Source organism: Papio anubis, chromosome 11 (genome assembly GCF_008728515.1).
Source record: "Papio anubis isolate 15944 chromosome 11, Panubis1.0, whole genome shotgun sequence".
NCBI classification, from domain to species: domain Eukaryota; kingdom Metazoa; phylum Chordata; class Mammalia; order Primates; family Cercopithecidae; genus Papio; species Papio anubis.
Window position 1 is genome coordinate 18,406,306 of NC_044986.1, and position 23,823 is coordinate 18,430,128.

A 23,823-nucleotide genomic window follows, 5' to 3' on the forward strand; every position below is an offset into this window, starting at 1 on the left:
CACACACATATGTATACATGCATACACACATACGTTTATACACACACAAATATATACACCCATATATATGTGTATATACATATATATACATACACACCTATATATATCTATAATTGATTCATGGAACAGAGAAAAGGTAGAAAAGGTGGCTGCCATATAGAGTGGTGGTAACTGGCCAGGCTCTGGGGCTGGGTAGCCTAAGTCCCAGCACTGCCACCCACGGTGGAAAGTTATTTAACTTCTTTGTGTTTTTATTTGCCTATATGTCAAAAAGGGAGAACAGTACCTACCTCCTGAGGTGGTTGTGTGAATTAATTAATATATGTAAAACACTTTAACAGTGCGCAGCCCTAGTAAGAGATGCACAGGCACTTATAATTGTTCTGAGTTGTAGTAGTGGTATTTAGCAAAATAATAGAGCCAGAAATCAAGAATTAAGAAGGAGATCTTAACTGGGCTTCTTTTCTCCCCTGTTTTTGTGGTTTATATCCCTGCGGTGCTCCACGGCAGATAAATACAACCTTAATTTTCTGTGCACTACCCCCAGAATGCTGGAGGCATCCTCTGCTGTTTTGTGCCCCTTACCAAGTTCTGGCTAATTGTGTCTGCTTCAACCGAGAGCATGTAATGTTGCTTATTATTATAATATTCATACACAGTTTAAGATGGTTAGTCATATTATTAACCATAATTAGTTTCATGATCTAATTATCATGCATTTATATGGCATTTTGTAGTTCCAGAATGCCTTACAACCACTAATTGTATGAGGAGGTCTTACTTAGAGTTGTGTGTATTCAATGATGTCTATCTTTGTATACTTATAAACACAATAAAATATATGTTTTGCTCTAGATTAATATCAATATTTAGGATGCTGATTCATCTACCTGCTATCTAGGTTTCAAGACATACAAGTTGGACTAGAATTATAACTGAGCAGATATTCCTATTTCTGATTGTCATCCTAGAATGCCTGCTGTGACACTGACGTCAATTAGCCTAAAACATGGGCACAGTTAGACATGCCCCCAAAACCTGTGATTTGAGAAAACACAAGAAAACGTTCCCCTAGCCTCCCAAACACTTAGGTATGGGTACCTGAAATTTCTCAGAACTTAATGCCTTTATCCCTTTGGCTTAAGCCAAATAAGAAACTCAGTCCTTGTTAAAATGAAAATACTCTTGGGAGATATAACACATTAAACTCTTTCATTCATTAGACCTCAAAGGGAATGAATTGGTTAAATCCTTTTCTAAAATGAAGTTTAATTAGTGAAGACACAGAAAAATCTAGAAAATTGGAACCCAGTTGGGATGGAGTTGAGAAAAGAGATAAAAATAAATCTATCTTTTTAAAAAAACTTTTTAATAATAGTCATTCTGACTGGTATGAGATGGTATTTCATTGTGGTTTTTATTTGCATTTCTCTAATCAGTGATATCGAGCTTTTTTTCATATGCTTGTTGGCCACATATATGTTTTCTTCTAAAAAATGTCTGTTCATGTCCTTTGTGCACTTTTTAATGGGGTTGTTTGTGGTTTTTTTCTTATAAATTTGTTTAAATTCCTTATGGATACTGGGATATTAGGCCTTTGTTAAATGCATAGTTTGCAAATATTTTCTCTTATTCTATAGGTTGTCTGTACACTGTACAACAAACCCCCATGACATGAGTTTCACCTATATAACAAACCTGCACATGTATCCCTGAACCTAAAATAAAAGTTTTAAAAAGAAAGAGAAATAGACTTAGATGATACCTGCTTCCAAAGTTTGGCAGAGTTCTGGAATTTGTGAGTTGAACACATGAATTGTTAGCAACATTCCCTCCTCAAATCACAGTAAAATGACAGTAAAGGGATTTTCCAAAGCATATGCCCAAAAGGATAAATTAGGAGAGGAGAGAACAGCAACAGCGTTTTCAGAATTAGAAAGTAGCCATAAAATGGGTTAACTCTGACGTGGCTGACCTAAGAAAGCTGAATCCTAAGCCAACAATGAAGAAAGCCAGGAATCAAAAGTCATCCCTTGTTATCCTCCACGGAGGCTTTGTTCCAGGACCTCCGAAGGGTACCAAAGCTTGAGGATGCTCAAGTCCCTATTGTAAAATGGTGTGGTATTTGCATGTAACCTAGGCATCAATCTCCAATATACTTTAAATCATCTCTAGGTTTCTATAATACCTAATACAACATAAATGCTATGTAAATAATTGTTATACTTTATTGTTTAGGGAATAATGACAAGAAAAACCTGTACATGTTCAGTACAGATACAATTTTTTCCCCAAACATTTTCAAAAGTGTTGAAAGAGGATGCCTCTGTGGAACAGGAAATTGGGAGTTTGGGAGGAAGGACAGCAGCTTTCATAACACACTTTGTAAAACCTCTTAACTAAACCCTATGCTGGTGTAACACAAAGTTTGTTTGTCAAGGGGAGAAACTAGGAGCAGGAAACCATTTCTGATGCTTTTGTCTGAGTTAGACAAGGTATTATAAGGGTTCATCCATGTAGGAATAGAAGGGAGATGGTAGACTTGATAGATGAGATGTGATCAACCAAATTTTCCAAGTGATAAAAGGAGTGATTTGGTAAAGTGAAAGATGTTGCTGGAGTTTCTAGCTTGGAAGGAGTTAGTTGAAGAAGCCATTAATTGAAATAGGGACCATGGAGATGTCGAAAGGTGATGAGATGGATTTTTTTAAATATGTTAGAATTTGATTATCTATACAATTACATCTGTGTGAAGACAGAGTATGGGGTGATGAGTTTGAATTAGGAAGTAAAGAGATCTGGGCTGATAATAAAGACTGGAGGATCATTTCTTTCTTTATTTCTTTTTCTTTTTCTTTCTTTTTTTTTTTTTTTTTTTGAGATGGAGCCTCGCTCTGTTACCCAGGCTGGAGTGCAGTGGCGCGATCTCGGCTCACCGCAAGCTCCACCTCCCGGGTTCACTCCATTCTCCTGCCTTAACCGCCTCCCCCCACTCCCCCACGAGTAGCTGGGACTACAGGCGCCCGCCACCACGCCCGGCTAATTATTTTGTATTTTTAGTAGAGGCAGGGTTTCACCGTGTTAGCCAGGATAGTCTTGATCTGCTGACCTCGTGATCCGCCCGCCTCGCTCGGCCTCCCAAAGTGCTGGGATTACAGGTGTGAGCCACCGCGCCCGGCTGGAGGATCATTTCTTAAACATGGTGATGGAGATATGAGAAAAAAATGAGGTAGTTTAGTGAGATGGTATAAAGGAAAAAGAATGGATGCAAACTTGAGGACTTCCTGCATTTAAAGACTAGGAAATGGAAGAAGAGCTCATTTAGAAACAGCAGTCAGAGATAAGAAAACATATAGTAAAGAAGTTCAGGGAGAAGCGAGTTTCAAAAATTGAGAGGCTGGTTCAAGGTATGAAGATAAATTAGCTCAGTTCTGCGGTTGCCACAGAAACAAAAGGGAAGCTGATGGATCTCAGAACCTTTCATAAAAACCGTGAAGACCCTGGTGTTCAGTGTCGTATTTTCTTGGTGCGTTCTAATTGCAGCTACAGTGGGCAGTTCTGTGCATGTTCAGACCCACCTCATGGTGACAGTGTCTCACTTTAATCCCATGCGCCCTTTGTAGAATTTTTGTCACTGGAAATTCTCTGTGTAGACAAGCCTGCTCTTTCCAAAAGCACAATGGAGTTAGCACTGTAGGGGCAATACTTTTTTTTTTTTTTGAGATAGAGTCTCACTGTCAGGTGCAGTGGTATAATCTTGGCTCACTGCAACCTTTGCCTCCCGGGTTCAAGTGATTCTCCTGCTTCAGCCTCCTGAGTAGATGGGATTATAGGCGTGCACCACCACGCCTGACTAATTTTTGTATTTTTAGTAGAGACAGGGTTTCACCATATTGGCCAGATTGGTCTTGAACTCCTGACCTTGTGATCCACCCAACTCGTCCTCCCAAAGTGCTGGGATTACAGGCGTGAGCCACCGTGCCCAGCCTGTAGGGGCAATTCTTAGCCAATAGGGGATGGAATCTGATGGATAAACACTGCGGTGCCCTGTCTTCCTGGTAGACAATTGTGGGAATCAAATCTAGGAAGTGTTCTGAACACTCTTCAGGAAGTCCTGTGGGATCAAGTACACACTGACCACAGTGGTGACCACAGTGGTGACGCTTTTCCTCCTTTCGTCTCATTCTCCTTACTTCCTCACTCTGTGATCTGCAGTGAACTTCCTACGGTTAAGTCTTTGTCTTAGGCTCCACTTTTGAGAAAACCCACTATGTTTGGGAGTTGGAGTGGGAGAAACTTAGAGGGAAAGTCTAAGTGCCGCAAATTGGATATAGGCTAAGGAAGATACACCTGCACTGCCCCCTGCCCCCACCACAGGCTAGGAAATTACAATAAAGGAAGTATCTCCTGGAAATGAGCAGTGCTGCATATCAGAAAAATCTCAAATAACAGTGGCTTAAGGAAGTTTCTTCTTCAAGTAAAAGAAGTTTGCCTTGTAAGTAGTCATGACTATAGCATGACGAATCCATGCGGTCATCACGGAGCCACAGTCTTAGCTTTCTGCACCACCATCCAGTACTGTCACACTCAGGATCCCTTCGTGGTCCCATATAGGTGCTGGAGCTCTAGTTACCAATTTTAGGGCAGTAGCAGGAGGAAGGAGAGAAAAGAGGAATTACCTTCTTCCTTTGAACAAATCCATTCTGAAAGTTCTACACTTCTGCTTACATTTCATTGGTCAAAACTTATGTAACCATACATCATGGTTAAAAAAGAAATCTGGGAAATGAAATGTTTAATTCTATGTAACCAGCAGAAAAATTAAAAATACATAGTATAACTTTCAAATTTAGTACAAAAATTTTTGCTCAATCCAATGCACTATAATAAAGAAGATAAAAGATACTGAAAAAAGAAGTCTGATGCTAGGCATGGTGGCTCACACCTGTAATCCCAGCACTTTGGGAGGATGAGGTGGGCGGACTACTTGAGGCCAGGAGTTCAAGACCAGCCTGAGCAACGTAGTGAGACCCCACTCTATTTTTAAAAAAGCCTGAAAAATAAAAAACACAAAATAGGTCTTTCTATTTAATAAATGTAAATGAGTTTAGCTCATCAATTAAAAGGCAGAGATACATACGCTGGATTTTTAAAATGACACTGTATTTTCCAGAAGAGACACATTTAAAAGGGAAGAGAAAGACCGAAATCAATAAATCAAAAAAGATATACCAGAGAAATATAATCAAAGAAGAACTAGAATAACAATTACATCAGACAAAATAGAGTCGAAGTTGCAAAACATCACAAGGGATAAAGACAGATAAAGCATACTAGTAAAATAATAATAGATCAAGAAGACATATGTTTATGGTCATAAACGTGTTTATTAATATAAATGCAAAATTTATAAAGCAATAACTGACAGAATTACAGAGAGAAATAGATGAATAAACTATTATATTTGGAGATTTTAGTTCACCCCTCATATAATCAGACAGATCAAACTCAGAAAATAAGCAAAAATGTAGGCTATTTGAATAACATGAGTAATAAACTCAAACTAGATGTTATGAAGAAATGTATACACATCAAAGAAATCACATTTTCAAGCATACATGGAATATTTACAAAGTTTGATTATGTATCAAGCCACAAAGGAAACCCAAGGAAATTCTAAAAACACATTCATTTTTTTAATGAAACTAATTGAGCGAAACATACACCCACACACAAAAATGGAGGTTATATCCTAGTGAGAAAAATCAATAACAAAACACAAAATTGCATGTAGTGATAAATGCTGTGAAGAGAATAGAATACGGGGATAGAAGATGATTTGGGGAAGTGTTATTTTAAATTAGGTGGCCAGGTAAGTCTTCTCTGAAGAGGTGCTGTCTGAATGAAGCTAGGACATTAGCTGTGTGAATAGGAAAGAGATGAGCGTTTCTGGCAGAGAGAAGAGTGAGTGCAAATGTCTTACGATGGGAAAGAGTTTGATATGTCTCAGGAAGGCCAGTGTGGCTGGAGTAGATAAGTGACTGAGGAGAAAAATGTAGTTGAATATACAGGTAGAGAGGAAACCATGTCAGATCATGTAGAGCAGTTTATTCTCAATGCTATCCAAAAGTCACCTTTTCTTAATGTAAAAATATTAATGGAAGTATAACAAAATATACAGATTCATATATGTACAGCTTAATGAATTTTCACAAAGTGAACCACCTGGGCACTCAGCACCTAGATTAAGAAAGGGAGGATACCACAACCTTAGAAGCCTCTTTGTGCCCTTTCCTGATCAATTACCCTTGCCATGGGTTACCACTCTTCTGACTTCTTTATTTTTTATTTTTATTTTTGTATTTTTAGTAGATATGGGGTTTCACCATGTTGGCCAGCCTGATTTTGAACATCTGACCTCAAGTGATCTGCCCACCTCGGCCTCCCAAAGTGTTGGGATTATAGATGTGAGCCATCGTGCCCAGCCCTATTTTTTATTTTTAAATTTTATTATTTTTTCTCTTTTTGTGCCACATCTCACCTGGATATTCTGACTTCTAACACCATAGATTAATTTGCCTCATCTGTTTTATCTCATTATTATTATTATTATTATTATTAGAGACAGAGTCTCACTCTGTGCCCAGGCTGAAGTGCAGTGGCACGATCTCAGCTCACTACAACCTCTGCCTCCCAGGTTCAAGCAATTCTCATGCCTCGGCCTCCCTAGTAGCTGGGTTTAAAGGCATGCACCACCACGCCCAGCTAATTTTCATATTTTTAGTAGAGACGGGGTTTTGCCATGTTGGCCAGGCTGGTCTCGAACTCCTGGCCTCAAGTAGTCCGCCTCGGCCTCCCAAAGTGCAGGGATTATAGGTGTGAGCCACCATGCCCAGCCTTGTTTTGAACTTTATGTAAATGGGATCATATAGTATGTATTTTGTCATTGTTGGAGGCAATGTTCTCAGTCAAGTTTGTTAACATCGTGGTTCTGATCTTCTGTATCCTTAATGATTATTTGTCTGCATGTTCTGTCAGCTTTCGAGATGTGTGATTGGCTCCCACTCTGGTGGAGCCACTATTGTGACTTTTTCTACTTTTAGTTATGCCAAGTTTTGCTTTATATGTTAATATTTTGAAGCTATGTTATGTGTATGTTCAGATTTTGACTTTTGGTCCCTTCTGGTGGATTGACCTCTTTATGCTTATGTATGTCCCTTTTATGACAATGCAATTCAGGCTTTTCTCCCAATGGTTTGGGTCCAAGGAACCACAACCTGCTGAGGTGCTTCCTGAGGGCAAAGGGATGTGGAATAAGTGGTAGAAGGTGGTATATATGGGCCGGGTGCAGTGGCTCATGCCTGTAATCCCAGCACTTTGGGAGGCTGAGGTGGGTAGGTCACCTGAGATCGGGAGTTCAAGACCAGCCTGACCAACATGGAGAAACCCTGTCTCTACTAAAAATACAAAATTAGCCAGGCATGGTGGTGCATGCCTGTAATCCTAGCTACTCGGGAGGCTGAGGCAGGAGAATCACTTGAACCTGGAAGACAGAGGTTGTGGTGAGCCGAGATTGTGCCATTGCACTCCAATCTGGGCGACAAGAGCGAAACTCCATCTCAAAAAAAAAAAAAAAAGAATAATAATAAAAAAAAAGAAGGTAGTATATACTAGCTCTGACCATATGACCGCATGACCAGTTGTAGAAATGAGCTAGTGCAGTTGTATTTCTTCCTTATTTTGATATGGATATATTTGTATGTATACTTTATAAAATTTTTTATTTTTTGTCGAGATGGTATCTCACTATGCTGCCCTGGCTGGTTTTGAACTCTTGGGCTCAAGTGATCCTCACACCTCCGCCTCCTAAAGTGCTGATATTACAGACACGAGCCACCATGCTTGGCCTGTTTGTATGTAGAAACTTGAGACAATCTAGAATGCTCCATTTCATTACCCTGAAATGCATCAAAGCTAGATCATAGTTTTTACATGTGGTAGAGTAGTTGTCATTGTATTTTTTTCCAAAAAACTTGTTTTCTTCCCACTCTTATTTTCCATCTTCTCAGTATTTAAACTACAATATATCAAAGGGAGAGTATGAATTAGCTCAAAGAATGCCCAAAGAGCAAGAGACAGATTTTATAGCCTCTTTTGGAAAAGTAGTTGGTGTGTTGTTAATTGTGCACAAGATAGTTGTACTCCGTTAAGTAGAAGCCTAAATTTTGAATTGTCTTCATATGGAAATTGTGATTTAAAGTGATACATGCCAAGATGACAAAAGATGGACTGTGGAGGTTTTGTAGTGTGTTGATCTGGTTAGGCTGAACTATGTTTCCCATAATTTCCTTTCCTATGTTTCCAGGTAAGGGTGTGCCACAAGCGACATACTTGTGTGAGATTTGGAGGACAGAGTGGAGGAGCAACTATATCAAGAGTATTGTTTTTTGTGCTTAGAGGCTGGGGAAGGGTCTCCAGGTGCTTTTGTGGCCCATGCATATTGTTATTTTATCTGCTGGCTTATCTCCTTGCTGTGGGGCAGGAACCAAGCTGCAGCTGTTCCATCTTTCCCTGGATCTTCCTTCAGCTTCACTGACTCTTCATCTGACTGTGTATCCTCAACCAGATGTGTGTTTATCTCTATGACAAAGAGCACTGGGTTCTTCTGCAGGATACCCACATCATGAAGGTTGGAGACAGAGAGAGCCTGACATGGGTACCAGTCAATGCTCCTGGGTTCCATCTTGTCCTTACTGCTTTGCATCCCCTGACGGCCTTCTTCCCAACTGCCTGCCCTGCAGACTTCAAGCTGCAGTATTAGATATGAAGGCAACAGCCTTCTAGACTTTATCAGCTACCATTACTGCATACGGTCAAATCCCAGTAATACATCCACATGTGTGGTCCTAATGGTTCTGAATCTCTAACTGAATATTAGTCCTATCTAATATAGACCTATATAAAATGGTAAAATTGTATTTAGGGAAGTGTGATTTTTCCTTCCATTATTCCTTCAGTTTTTTCCACTCATACCCTGTAAAACCAGTGTCATAGGTTTTAGCAGTTACCTTTAAGTTTTCTAAGATATAACTTGAGAAGACCTAGAATGCTTCATTTTATTACCCTGAAATGCATCAAGGCACGACCATAGTTTTTACCTGTGGTAGTGTAGTTATCATTGTATTTTATTGTATTTTCTTTTCAAATGGATTTGAGTCATTCATTGCATTTTATCCTGAAACTATGTTGATGGTGATAAGAATTTTGGGTCCCAATTTTTGGTGGCTTAATGAGAACAGTTTTGAACTGCTGTTGGCTTAATGAGAACTCTTTTGAACTGACATTGTTTCAGGAAGTGACTTGACAGGCATGGACTGTGAAAGTGAAATCTATACTGTGAACTTTTGAATTGATGCTGTCACTGTTTAAGAGCCATGGTACAGATAACAGAGGTAGTAGGTCTGCTAGCAGCACTGACTCTTAGCTGTGAAACTGATCTTCTTCAGAAAGATCCCTTTTAAAGTGAGGACTTCAATCTGTAGTTTGGAGCTATTAAGTAGTATGTGTCAGGTAACAATCTAGGTTCTGCATATGGCTTAATCAATAAATAAAGGGGTTTGATTTTTCCGTCTTGTAATGGTCAAGAAGTCAAGCAGTTCCCAAGCAGCAGGGTGTTGGGAGGCTGATAGGGTTGCTTGTCATACTTCCATAGATTTGACTGGGAAGGAAACAAGTCCAAGGGGGAATTAGAAACTTTATTACTTGGGTCACAGCAGGAAGTATGAGCTTTCCTCTGGTTTGCATGTGTCCCCCCAGGTTTGCATGTGTCCCCCCAGAGTTCATGTGTTGAAAACTTAATCCCCAATGCAACAGTGTTGGGAGGTGGGGCCTAATAAGAGATGATTAGATCATGAGGGCTCTGTCCTCATGAATGGATTACTGTCATTATTACAGAAGTGGGTTATTGTCAAAGTGGGATTATTACAAAAGGGAGTTCAGGCCAGGTGCGGTGGCTCACGCCTGTAATTCCAGCACTTTGGGAGGCTGAGGCAGGTGGATCACTGAGGCCAGTAGTTCGAGACCAGCCTGGCCAACATGGTGAAACCCTGTCTCTACTAAAAATGCAAAAATTAGCTTGGCGTGGTGGCGCGCACCTGTGGTTTCTCAGCTACTCATGAGGCTGAGACAGGAGAATTGGTTGAGCTCAGGAGGCAGAGGTTGCAGTGAGCCGAGATCGTGCTACTGCACTCCAGCCTGAGTGACAGAGCTAGACTCTGTCTCAAAAAAAAAAAAAAAAAAAACGAGTTGGAATTCAGCCCTTTCTCTCCCACTATCATGCTGTCTTGCCCTCCCACCTTCAGACATGGGACGATGCAGCAAGAAGGCCCTCGCCAAGTGCTATTATCTTGATATTGAACTTCCCAGCCTCCAGAACTATGAGAAATACATTTCTTTTTAATAAATTACCCAGTCTGTGGTATTCTGTTGTAACAACACAAAACAGACTTAAACAGGCTTCATACTTCCTTCAGTTCCCTGTGCACTCAAGTCCCATAGGAGTCAGTGTGGATCAACCTCAGGTAGATGCTACATACACAAGTTTGTGTCACAACTGAGCAACGCTAAGCATAGGAATCCTCCAGTCTTATAAGGGGGTTGCTAGCAAACCTGCCCATCCTCCTCTCTGGAGAGAGACATTATCTTTAAGTATTCTGGAATGTAAGCAAATCTTTCCTGAGGAGAGGGAAACTTTTCTATCCTGGAATGTCTCTGGGTGTCTCTATCTCTACGATCCTGGTCAGGAAACACATCGGCCCTCTGACCTGGAAAGAGACACTATGCTACACACACATCCTTGTAAAGCTAGTCCAGGGTAAGTTGAAATGCCATGGAGAATTGCCTGCCAAAAGTAATAACTGGTAAAGAATGACTTGAGGGGAGAACTAGGTCTTCGCAACACTGGGTCACTAGCCTCACATTGTCTCCCTCAAGAGGAGGTTTCTTAGGGTGGCTTGAATAAATGTTTGCGTAGTCTGTAATTGCAGACACATATTGGAAGGCAAACTCCAACACCTGATTTATTACTCTTTATTTGTACTCTGTGATTCCCATATCCTTTGGAGTCTGGGCCATCACTAAGGCGTGGCTTGGAGTGGTCTTGGGAAGTTGCAATCTTGCTAACCTCCATGATCTGGCAACTGCTCTAGTGATGTTTTAAAATAGTTTTAAAATTTCAAAACAATTTAAAAATTATAATAGAGGTGCAAATACAGTTCAAAACACCTGCACTATTTGAGGGTAAGCTGCTGACATTATGTCTATCACTCCTATGTACTTTAGTGTGTATTTCCTGCAAACAAGAACATTCTTTGATGTAACTGCAATGCAACTATATTAGTTTCCTGGGGCTGTCATAACGAATTACCACAAACCTGATGGCTTAAAATAACAGAAATTTATTTTCTCATAGTCTGGAGGCCAGAAATCTGAAATGAAGGTGTCAGCAGGGCTGTGCCTCCCCTAAACCCCAAGGCTCCAGGGGAGGATCCTTCCTTGCTCCTTCCAGCTTTTGGTAGCTCCAGGCACTCCTTGGCTTGTGGCCGCATCGCTCTAATTTCTGCCCCCCTCTTCACACGGCATTCTCATCTTGCGTCTTCTCTTCTCTGTGTGTCTCTTACGAGGACACTTGTCATTGGATTTACAGCTCACCTAGATAATCCAGAATGATCTCATCTCAAGATTCTTAAGTTAATTACATCGGCAAAGATGCTTTTTTCAAATGAGGTCACAGGTTTCAGAGATTAAGATGAAGACATATCTTTTCGGGGGACACCATTCAACCCACTACAATAACCAGCATCTGTGTATTGAAATCAGTATCAGTGTTGAAATTGCTGTTATCTCATCTGCCGACCCCACTTCAGATTTCAGCAGTAGTTTCAATATCCTTTATAGTAAAAGGATCCAGTTCAGAATCCCATGGTGTATTTAGTTGTCATGCCTCTTTAGCGTCCTTCAGTCTGGAACAGTTTCTTGGTCTTTCCTTGCCTTTCATGACTTGACATTTTTGAAGATTATAGGCTGGTTATTTTGTCAAATGGCCTTTAATTTAGGTTCCCAGCGTTCTCTCATAATTAGATTCAGATGTGCATTCCTGGAAGGCCTGCCAGAGAGAGACAGTTTCTTCCTGTGCATCCTATCAGGTGGCACCTATTTTCTTCCTTCCTTCCTTCCTTCCTTCCTTCCTTCCTTCCTTCCTTCCTTCCTTCCTTCCTTCCTTCCTTCCTTCCTTCCTTCCTATCTTTTTTTTTTTTTGAGATGGAATTTTGCTCTTGTCACACAGGCTGAAGTGCAATTGCACGATCTCATTTCACTGCAACCTCCGCCTCCCGCATTTGAGCGATTCTTCTGAATCAGCCTCCCGAATAACTGGGATTACAGGTATGTGTGACCACGCCTGGCTAATTTTTTTTTTTTTTTTTTCGTATTTTTAGTAGAGATGAGGTTTCACCATGTTGGTCAGGCTGGTCTCGAACTCTTGACCTCAAGTGAACCACCTGCCTTGGCCTCCCAAAGTGCTGGGATTACAGTCATGAGCCACCACGCCTGGCCACCTATTTTCAGTTTGATCTATTGGTTAAAGTGGAGACCACCAGACTTCTCCACTGATAAGTTACTCTTTTCCTATGTATGTAAGTATCCTGTTCTTTGTCACACTTTCAATTTAATTCTATCACTGTGGACTTACAGTTTCTTATTTTAATCAAAGAGTTATAAACCATTACTATTATTTTTTCTTCTTTGTCTTTTGTTTTGTTTTGTTTTTTTTAGGTGAAGTCTCTCTATGTCACCCAGGCTAGAGGGCAATGGCTCAATCTCGCTCACTACAAACTCTGCCTCCTAGGTTCAAGCAATTCTCCTGCCTCAGTCTCCCGAGTAGCTGGAAGTACAGGTGCGTGTCACCTCACCTGGCTAATTTTTTTGTATTTTTAGTAGAGATGGGGTTTCACCATATTGTCCAGGCTAGTCTCAAACTCCTGACCTCAAGTGATCTGCCTGCCTCAGCCTGTCGAGGTGCTGGGATTCCAGGCGTGAGCTACTGCACCCTTCCTCTTCTTTGTCTTCATGTTATTATTTGATTCTCAAATTTTAGACAGTGGGAGTCCCTGCAGGCTGGCTGACTTTTTCTTTTTTTTCTTTTTTCTTTTTTCTTTTTTACAGGTCACCATCCTTCTTTGAGCATTTTCTTGCTTTCTGGCAGAAGACATTCCAGTCTTATTTCGTACTCTTCATGAATCAGTATAGATCCATATTTGTGACCATCTCTTGGCCCAGAAAAAGCAAAACAACCAAATGTACTGTTTGATGTTTTGCCCACTGGGAGGATTTTATTTCTCACCTCTTTTTTAAGGACACTCCTTGGAGTTGAAACATTGTAGGAGTCCTCTTCTGGTTGGTGCCAGCATGTCATGAAGCAGTATCTGTAAATCAGGCCTTCATTTTTTTCCCCTTAGCTGATGAAGAAGAATCCTCTCATGAGACCATAGGCATGGACTGAAGGAGAGGCAGCAAGACCTCAGGAGTAAGTGTTGTAAGATATTGAGTCACTTGCTCATGCAACTTGTACATTGAACCTACTTGAGCCTAATTTCTTATATGCTGTTTCCACTGAATGAAGGATTGCTGTTATCCATACTCAACATTATGCTTTGGTGGGTTAGATACCAGTGTTCGTGATGGCAGCTTGGATTGCACAATTACTTAATGTCCCATGTTTAGGTCTAGTAGTAATACAGGAGCTTTTTCTCAAAATAGGAATGATGATAGTAGAAGAGGGCGTGACTTTGCTCCAGAGACCTGTGGACCCTCCTACTGGGGTTTACCAGAGACTCCACATAACATCCCTATATGCCACAGACACTGAGCATCACTGGATCTGTTGAGTCATCAAGCCCAATGGGCAAGACAGCCTGCATTACATCCTGGATCTACTTCATAACCTTCTTTTGCTCTACTCTGTACTCAGAACCAACAGCCTTACAGGCAACTGGGAAAATGGGTTGGAGTAGTGTACAATAATAGCACGTAATATCTCCAAAAATTCAAGAAGGCCCCCAAATCATCATGTCTTCTTTTTAGTAATACACAATACAAGGTATAGTAACTTATATTTCATTTTGGAGGAGGTATCCTGACGTGTTCCAAACCACTGAATCCCTAGAAATTCAGCGTAGGCCTTGGAGGCCTACTCATGGAGGTTTTCTTCAACCCTCTGCCTCTAATGTGCCTTAATAAGACATCTAAGGGGCTTGCTACTTTCTGCTTATTAAGTCAAATCAGAATAATGCCATCACTTTGCTTATTAGGTAAAATTAGCATAATGCAGCAGATCATTGTGACGTTCTATAGAGTGTCAAGATGATTGAAATTTCTGCAGATGAGATTAAAGCTGACAGCAGGAGGCTGGGTGAGGTGGCTCACACCTGTAAATCCCAGTACTTTGGGAGGCCGAGGCGGGTGGATCACTTGAGCTCAGGAGTTCAAGACCAGCCTGCTCAACATAATGAAACCCTGTCTCTACTAAAAATACAAAAATTAGCCAGCCATGGTGGCTCACACCTGTAGACCCAGCTACCTGGGAGGCTGAGGCAGGAGAATCGTTTGAACCTGGGAGGCAGAGGTTGTAGTGAGTTGAGATCGTGCAACTGTACTCTAGCCTGTCTCAAAAAAAAAAAAAAAAAAAAAAAGGGCCGACAGCAGGAAAGCTGGCACCGCCCTAAGATACAATGATAAGATGTCCCTAGAAACCAAGTTTCTTCTAGTGGTCCTTGCAAATTGGTAATAGAGAATAAAAAGCACTTGCCAGAGCAATAGCTATATGCCAGGTGCTGGGACTGTGTTGATTTGCTTCAATAAAGAAAACATAGTAGAACAGCATCTGAGGTTGGAGTTACCACTTAAGAGTATGATTATTCACAGTCATTTTCTAAGACCTATTTACCTGCTGTACAGGCCGGACAGGTGAAATAAATGGGAATATAATAGTAATCACCAGATCTGTATTTTTCACATCTTTGATTTTTGCATGAATCTCTGCAGTTACCTCCAGGGATGCAGTTTTGCTTTTGGTTTATGATTTTGATAGGAAGAAAAAGTTTCAAGGGCTTCCACATCAGCCTTCCTACCATAACAGTCTTTACTTCACCAGTCAAAGAACCATTGCAGGGATTCTGCCTGTTGCCAAGCATGTCTATTCTAATTATACAGTCAGAGACGGGGGAAATCACCATAGGATGGGCATGTAGATGAACTTAGGCCAAAATACTATTTATTACATGAACATTATAAGCTACCACTTTGACTGGTGGAACACAGTATTATTATGGATCTTCAAGAAATTGTATCAGTTTAGGGCTAGTTTATAGAAGTTCTCAAAAAACTTGGGTGTTCTTTCTTTAGTGTACGGTAACCTTAGAAAAATGTCCACAGGCCCCTTTGGGAATGACTTGGAGGAAGATGTATATTATATTCCTTTTACATTTTTGTACAGTCTTTCCTCAAGAGGACTAAGCCTCGCCATCACTCAAGAGACCCTGGATTCAAGAGCTGCCTAACATCTAGAAACTTGGTAAGAGGTCAATACTTTAATGTAATTTGATTCAGATTTCTAGCCACCAGACATAGAGTTCTTACTGTTGTATTGATCAAGTGATACTTCAGTAGGCTGACCGTTTATTTCATTCCAAGATGTATCATGATCCATAGTCTGCTAGGTTAAGACATTTTGATTATATTCCAGTACTTTCTGCTGTCATTACAGTAATTTCCTCTACCATGTTTCTGTTAGTTAAGTGCTTCCACGTGGCCTGTATCTCTTCTGAATCCCATCATTTCCACTGTCTCATTGGCAGCCTCTCTTACTGTCATCTCACCATCACGGAGCTTCTCAAGGATGCTTGCTCTCACTTCATTAATGCATTTCTCATGGAATAATGAACAGAGTGCCTTCTTAGCCTCCCGGAAGGATATAATGGGGGATGGATATGCATATTGCAAATGATAAATGAGCTTCACATTCTGTTCCTCTGATCTATGAGTACACTCCTCCGTGTCTATGCCAAGGACATTCTAACAGGTCAACTTTGTAGAACACTGAGCCCAAAGTTCAATCAGTCAGCCAAGCAAACTGTTAGAGCTGCTTCCAGCGGTGCTAGTTCACACACCTTAAACCCAGAATCTCTTGTAAATGCATTCATATGAGAACATTTGATATGATCTAATTTTATGTCTTTCCTTTTCGAGTACCACTTGTCAAATTCATTTCTAACATATTTCCTAGGTTTTCTCTACATACTTCCCAATCTCTCTACATATTAGAAAAATCTGGAAATTCTTTCAGCATATGAGCTATGTCTTCCTGGGTTAAACTTAACACTCATCACCTTAGAGGATCCTGATATTTGACTCCAGTTATGAGTCTAGAGTCATTCAGGAGTGGTCAGGGAGGGCCTTGAGGATAGGAATCTCTTTGCAAGGCAACTTCCCTGAGCTGTACAGGATCTTTAAGCAAACCTTGTCTCCTCAGACACACAGGAGGGTAGACTATTCTATTTCTTCTTGCAAGAGAGGCTTGGAGAGACTTGGGAGTTACACATTTCAACTTTGTTCAGTTACACTTAGAGGACCCCATTACAAGTCTCTGGTCTACTCCCTCTGAGTATCATAAATATAAGATAGTATGTCTTATGACAAGTCTGTGAATTCAACTGAAGTTACCATTTTGCAACCCAGACGACTAAATTTTGGGCCTGATTTTCAGTAAGTTTGACTCTATAGCTATTAAAAAAAAAAAAGTAGATTATCTTAGGGCCATCATGGATTCTCTGTAGTTCTTTGTGATTTGAGATGATTTTTTTTTTTTTTTTTTTTTTTTTTTTTTTTTTTTTTTTGAGACAGAGTCTAATTCTGTTGCCCAGGCTGGAGTGCAGTGGCCTGATCTTGGTTCACTGCAGCCTCCACCTCCTGGTTCAAGCGATTCTCTTGCCTCAGCCTCTCAAATAGCTGGGACTACAGGCACCTGCCACCAGGCCTGGCTAATTTTTGTATTTTTAGTAGAGATAGGGTTTTGCCATGTTGTCCAGGCTGCTCTCAAACTCCTGACCTCAAGTGATCCACCTTCCTTGGCCTCCCAAAGTGCTGGGATTACAGGTGTGAGCCATCATGCCCATGTGGGATGAATCTTTAAAACCCTGGTTTTAAGCTGGGTGCAGTGATGTACACCTGTAATCCCAGCTACTCAGGAGGCTGAGGTGGAAGGATTGCCTGAGCCCAGGAGTTTGAAGCCAGCCTGGACAACGTTGCAAGACTCCATTAAAAAAGAAAACAAAAAATCAAACCAAAACAAAAAAAACACTAACTCTGATTTTTTTTTTTTTCTGTATTCTCTTTAGTGTAGTCAGAAGCAGCTAATCCACCCCACAGTTCTTACAGTCTTTATTACTACCATAGCCACTTGGTCTTTCAAGCCACTTGTTTCAGTAAAACATAGACACTTCACACAAACAACTACAGGTGATAATTTTGTTCCTCATATGCCCTGCATATCCGCAAACCACTAGGTTCCAATTTCCAATTAACAAAGAGTTCAGTACTGCTTTCAAAGTTGAAGACATAACCAAACAATCCTAAATCCCATTTTTTGAGAGTTTATTTCCTGGGAGTACTCTGTCACCAGGTACCACATTGGTTAGGGTATACTCAGGAAACAGAAACCACACTAGTCATTTCAGCTGAGAGAATGTAATATAAGAAATGTGTTATGGGCTAAGCGCGGTGGCTCATGCCTGTAATTCCAGCACTTTGGGAGGCCGAGGCAGGTGAATCACTTGAGGTCAGGAGTTCGAGACCAGCCTGGCCAACATGGCAAAATGTATTTTTATTTTACACACACACACACAAAAAGAAATTAGCTGGGTATGGTGGCTTGCACCTGTGGTCCCAGCAACTTAGGAGATTGAGGCAGAGGATCACCTGAGCCCAGGAGGCAGAGGTTGCAGTGCCACTGCACTCCAGCCTGGGTGACAGAGCGAGACTCCATCTCAAAAAAATTTAAAAAAAATAAAAAAAAATAAAAGAGTTCCATGGGACTTTTGCTTAAAAAAAGTGACAGGCAGACATCAAGGTCCAGAGATCATAAACTTCCAGGGGAACAAAGGGAAGAAGAGAAGTTTATGTTTTTTAGAAACTAGAGGCTTGGAGGAGGGCCCCATAGAGCCGGGGCTTAGATCCCTGAGGAAGAGATCCTGCCCTGCTGGTACTGGGGCCTCAGAGGGGGCACCTTAAAGCTAATTTTGGAAGTGCCCAAAAAAGTGAGAGACTAAAGCCAACAATGCACAGAGGAAAGTGCTGTTGCTGAGGTAACACTGATAGGAACAGCACAGAGCAGAAGAGGCAGTCCCGGCTTCTGCCTCCTACCCTCCCTCTAGCACCCACTACAGGCGGAACGGAACAGAGAACTACCTGGCAAAAAAAGGAAGAGTTTGCAGGTTCCCAGACCCAGACCACAAAGCCAAATTTACAAGGGTGGGTTTAGAGCTGATGGAATACAATTATGAATGTTTTAACACATAACTACAGAGACTCAATTACAATAAAGGATGTGGTGAAACAGATGTTTATATGTGGAGTCAGCATGTCTGTAGGTGGGGCAGCTGTAAATACAGTCGGCCGTTAAACAACATGGGTTTGAGCTGTGTGGGACCACTTCTATGTGGACTTTTTCTGCCTCTGCCACCCCTGAGAGAGCAAGACCAACCCCTTCTCTTCCTCAGCCTACTCAGTGTAAAGATGACAAAGACCTTTATGATGATCCACTTCCACTTAATACATAGGAAATACATTTTCTTTTTTTTTTATGATGATCTTGGTTTAAAAAGTTTTTTTAAAAATGGAGACAGGGTTTTGCTATGTTGTCCAGGCTGGTCTCAAACTCCTGTTATCAAGTGATCCTCCTGCCTCAGTTTCCCAAAGTGCTGGGATCACAAACATGAACCATTGAGCCTGGCATCATTTTCTGAATAGTATTTTCTTTTCTCTGGCTTACTTTATTATAAGAATGCAGTATGTAATGTATAAGTACCATATAAAATGTGTGTTAATCGACTGTTTGTATTATTGGTAAGGCTTCCAGTCAACAGTAGGCTATTAGTAGTTAAGTTTCAGGGGAGTCCAATGTTTTATGTGGATTTTCTTTTTCTTTTCTTTTTTGAGTCGGAGTCTCACTCTTGTCACCCAGGCTGGAGTGCAGTGGCATGATCTCGGCTCACTGCAACCTCCACTTTCGGGGTTCAAGCAATTCTCCTGTCTCAGGCTTCCAAGTAGCTGGGATTACAGGAATGCACCATGCATGCCTGGCTAATTTTTGTATTTTTAGTAGAGACAGGGCTTCACTATGTTGGCCAGGCTAGTCTTGAACTACTAATCTCAAATGATCAGCCCACCTCGGCCTCCCGGAGTGCTGGGATTACAGGCATGAGCCACCATGCCCACCCTTATATGTGGATTTTCAACTGTCCCCAACCCCCATGTTATTCAGGTATGTTATACTGGTGATACAAATAATAAGAGTGGTGTTGCCAAAAATAATGTTATTTTCCAAAGTAGTGAGCAACTTTTGGTAATATTCCAAAAAATAATGTACCATTTCCCGTTAATTTACAGAGTAGTGCATTCCTGGAAATTGTATTGCATAATAAATACTCACCTAATAGTAAATGGTTTCTTCACCTATATGGATATCCTGCCAGAGATGTAAAAGTTACATAGGACAAGAGGGAATTCTTACTTTTACAGGACTTTCCTGTATATTACAGGATGTCTAGTACTGTCTCCTGGGTCCTATAGTCCTCCACAAATTTCCAAAACACCTCCTAGAATATGGCAGTATCCTTTCCATTACGACTGACTGCCATAGGATCTTACCATCAGGCAAGGGCATAAGGATTTTGGATATTATTTTCAGTGAAACTAGAAGCCATTTGAGGGTTTCAAACAAACACACTCAATCTTTTTTTACATTAAAAATGTTATTCTGGGCTGGGCGCCGTGGCTCACACCTGTAATCTCAGCACTTTGGGAGGCCGAGATGGGTGGATTGCTTTGAGCTCAGGAGTTTGAGACCAGCCTGGGCAAAATGGCAAAACCCCATCTCTACAGAAATATAAAGATTAGCCTGGTATGGTGGCTGACGCCTGGATTCCCAGATACTCAGGAGGCTGAGCCTGGATAATCACTTGAGCCTGGGAAGCAGAGGTTGCAGTGAGCCAAGATCATGCAATTGCACTTCAGCCTGGGCAACAGAGTGAGACCCTGTCTCAAAAAAAAAAAAAAAAAAATTATTCCAGCTGATGCTATGTGGCAAATAGACTGTGGGAAAGGCAGGAATGAAAGCAGGGAGTCCAGACAGGGGGCTCCTATGATTTCAGTAAGAAGTGATGGTGGCTTGAGTAGTGGAGGAAGTGGTGATAAGCAGTTGGACTCTGGATATATTTCAAAGGTAGAGCAGGTGGGAGTTGCTGAGAAATTGGATAGGAATGAGAAAAGAGCAAGGTAAAGGATGACGCCAGGTTTTTGGCCTGAACAACTGTGAATGGTGGTGCCGTTTGTGAATATGGAAAATACTGGTAAGGAGTGGGTTTGTGGAGTGGGAGGGATCAGTAGTTCTGTTTTCAGTCTGTCAAATGCCTATTAGATATTCAGATGGAGATGCTGAAGAGGCAGTTGGATGTACCAGTGTAGGGCTCACAGGAGAGGTCAGTGTGGAAATGTAAATGAGAGAGTAGCCAGGACCTAAATGGAATTTTAACTACATGAACCTGGATTCAATCACCAAGGGAGTGAAAAGGTGATCACCTTCCTTCATAGGAAGAGAAGAGGTTCAAGGAATGACCCAGTGGTACTCCAAGATTTGGAGGCTGGGAAGAGGCAGAGGTGCCAGCATAGGAGAGTAACATCGTCCTGCACTATATTTCTGACTGTAACACAATAATAATAGCTAGTGCCGAGCCTATTTTAAGCACTTAATATATACCGTACTGGCTGAGCACAGTGGCTCATGCCTGTAATCCCAACACTTTGGGAGGCTGAGGTGGGTAGATCATGAGGTCAAAAGATTGAGACCATCCTTGCCAATATGGTGAAACCCACCCCGTCTCTACTAAAAATACAAAAATTAGCTGGGCATGGTGGTGCACACCTATAGTCCCAGCTACTTGGGAGGCTGAGGCAAGAGAATGGCGTTAACCTGGGAGGCGGAGCTTGCAGTGAGCCGAGATCGCGCCACTGCACTCCAGCCTGGGAGACACAGTGAGACTCTGTCTCAAAAAAAAAAAAAAAAAATTAATTAAAAAATATATACATATATACTGTACTACTATGTTTTGGTTTGTTTGTTTTTTATAGAGACAGGGTCTTACTTTGTCACCCAGGCTGGAGTGTAGTGGCATGTGCATAGCTCACAGCATCCTCGAACTCCAGGCTCAAATGATCCTCCCACCTCGGCCTCCCAAGTAGCTGGGACTACAGATACACACCACCATGCCCAGCTAATTTTTTTTTTTTTTAAATTTTTGTAGACATGGGGGTCTCATCATCTTGCTCAGGCTGGTCTTGAAGTCCTAGGCTCAAGCAATCCTCCTGCCTCAGCTTCCCAAAGTGCTGGGATTACAGGTGTGAGCCAGTGTGCCCTGCCTGTACCACCATATTTTTTTTTTTTTTTTTGAGACAGAATCTTGCTTTGTCGCCCAGTCTGGAGTGAAGTGGTACAATCTTGGCTCACTGCAACCTCTGCCTCCTGGGTTCAAATGATTCTTCTTCCTCAGGTTCTTAGTAAGTAGCTGGGACTACAGGCGCGCTCCACCACACTCAGCTAAATTTTTTTTTTTTTTTTTGAGATGGAGTCTCGCTCTGTCGCCCAGGCTGGAGTGCAGTGGCCGGATGTCAGCTCACTGCAAGCTCCATCTCCTGGGTTCAGGCCATTCTCCTGCCTCAGCCTCCCGAGTAGCTGGGACTACAGGCGCCTGCCACCACGCCCGGCTAGTTTTTTGTATTTTTTAGTAGAGACGGGGTTTCACCATGTTAGCCAGGATGGTCTCGATCTCCTGACCTCGTGATCCGCCTGTCTCGGCCTCCCAAAGTGCTGGGATTACAGGCTTGAGCCACCGTGCCTGGCCACTCGGCTAATTTTTATATTTTTATTAGAGATGGGGTTTTGCCATGTTGGCCAGGCTGGTCTTGAACTCCTGACCTCAGGTGATCCGCCTTCCTGAGCCTCCCGAAGTGCTGGGATTACAGGTGTGAGCCACCGCGCCCAGCCAATAGCACATTATTATATAAAAAAAAATGTGGAAAAAAAAATGTGAGACAAATTAGTTGCACTTAACTTCATTGGATAAAAACATAGTAACATAGTCATTACACAGTTACCGGCTTTGTGGACATAGTTAATAGTAAAATAGCAAATAAGTAATTTCTTTTACTTCACAAATAATGACAGTATTTTTTATAGTGAGTTCAACTTTGTGAGAAATTTAACCTTGTATATATAAGGAAAAAATGTGTTATGTTACTTAGATGAAGTAGACAAGATAACTTCATAATACCAGGCCACAGAGCGGAATATTTAGGAATTGTAGGCCAATCTAACTGTCCTGTCCCACTTTAGCCCCAGAAGGCCATAAATCAACCTGTAATGAGATAATTTACATTTTTATATTAAGTCTTTGAAACTTGCTGAGTATTTATCAGTTGGGACTTGCTGTATTTCAAGTGCTCAATAGTCACATGCAGCTAGTGGCTACCACATTGAATAGCATAGTTTTTTTCAAAGGAGGATATCAATAGAGGAGTAAAATAAGGAAGGGATACTGCAGGAAAGACAGGAAGGTGGAAGTGAGATTGCACTGGGTTAAAAAATCAGAGTTTCTGAGAAGATACAAGGGAATGGAATTTCGAGCCCCATTGAATGAAAGAGAGACAGAGACACTAAGTGTGTGCAAGAGTGCTACCTAGGGAAACATTGACTGTGGAACTAGTGGGCAGCTTTGGAATTTGATGACTGTGTATCCAATCTATACTGTGATGTGATTTTTCTCCAGCAACCTTCAGTAATCTGTTTGTAGGTAATAGAAAGATAGTCATGTGACATCAATCAGAACTAAAGTTTTTTTCATTCAGATGTGAGGAGGGGGCTATGAGTTAAAGGAGTTGAAGAATCTGTTCAGAAAGTGGCTCAAGTGATGGACCTTAAAATCTAATATGAAGTGGAAATGAAGACAGGAAGGAGCTGATATGGAGAAAGTAGATATGACAATTTCTTGGAGGTTCCAACAAGGTCTGGGGACCCATCTGTTGGGAATAGTTGATGAGAGAATTGGAAGAATAGGAAGTTACAGTGAGAGAGTGAGATGATTGAATTTGTTATTTTAGAAGTTGGACAGTTTTGTTGATGACAAATTTAGGGTGTTGATGTGGGGGATGGGCATTGAAATGGAGTGGATGGGAAAGGCATTAGAGATGATGAGGTCAAGAAGCTGAAAGTTCATGGTTTGGGATGGGTCACCCACTAGGACATGGAAGTCCGAGGATGATGGCAGGACTTGGAGGGAGGAGAACAACTGTCCCATGGCCCAGAAGTCTACAAATAACAGCAACAAGGTGGGGTGGAGGTTGGTATAGCCAAATGGCTTAAAGCTAAAAGGAGTAGGAATTTTGACATGAGAGTGGAAAAGCCAGGTCTGGGAGTAGCACTGGGGAGAGAGGAGGTTA

The 23,823-nt window shown here is 41.4% G+C and overlaps 1 protein-coding gene across 6 annotated transcripts in view; it reads left to right on the top strand.

The window, feature by feature from the left end:
- Nucleotides 1-23,823, top strand: part of LOC108580473 (translation initiation factor IF-2-like) — a 228,230-nt gene that overhangs the window by 2,452 nt on the left and 201,955 nt on the right. For 3 of the 6 annotated variants that reach the window (XM_031652581.1, XM_031652580.1, XM_031652579.1), the window contains exons 2-3: nt 13,222-13,582; nt 15,551-15,628. The exons of 1 other annotated variant lie outside the window; for it this stretch is intronic. The gene's annotated coding sequence lies outside the window, so the exon portion shown is untranslated. Of the gene's footprint in view, nt 1-12,831; nt 12,886-13,221; nt 13,583-15,550; nt 15,629-23,823 lie in introns of those variants that run through there. 2 more of the 6 variants (XM_031652582.1, XM_031652584.1) reach the window with 2 other exon arrangements.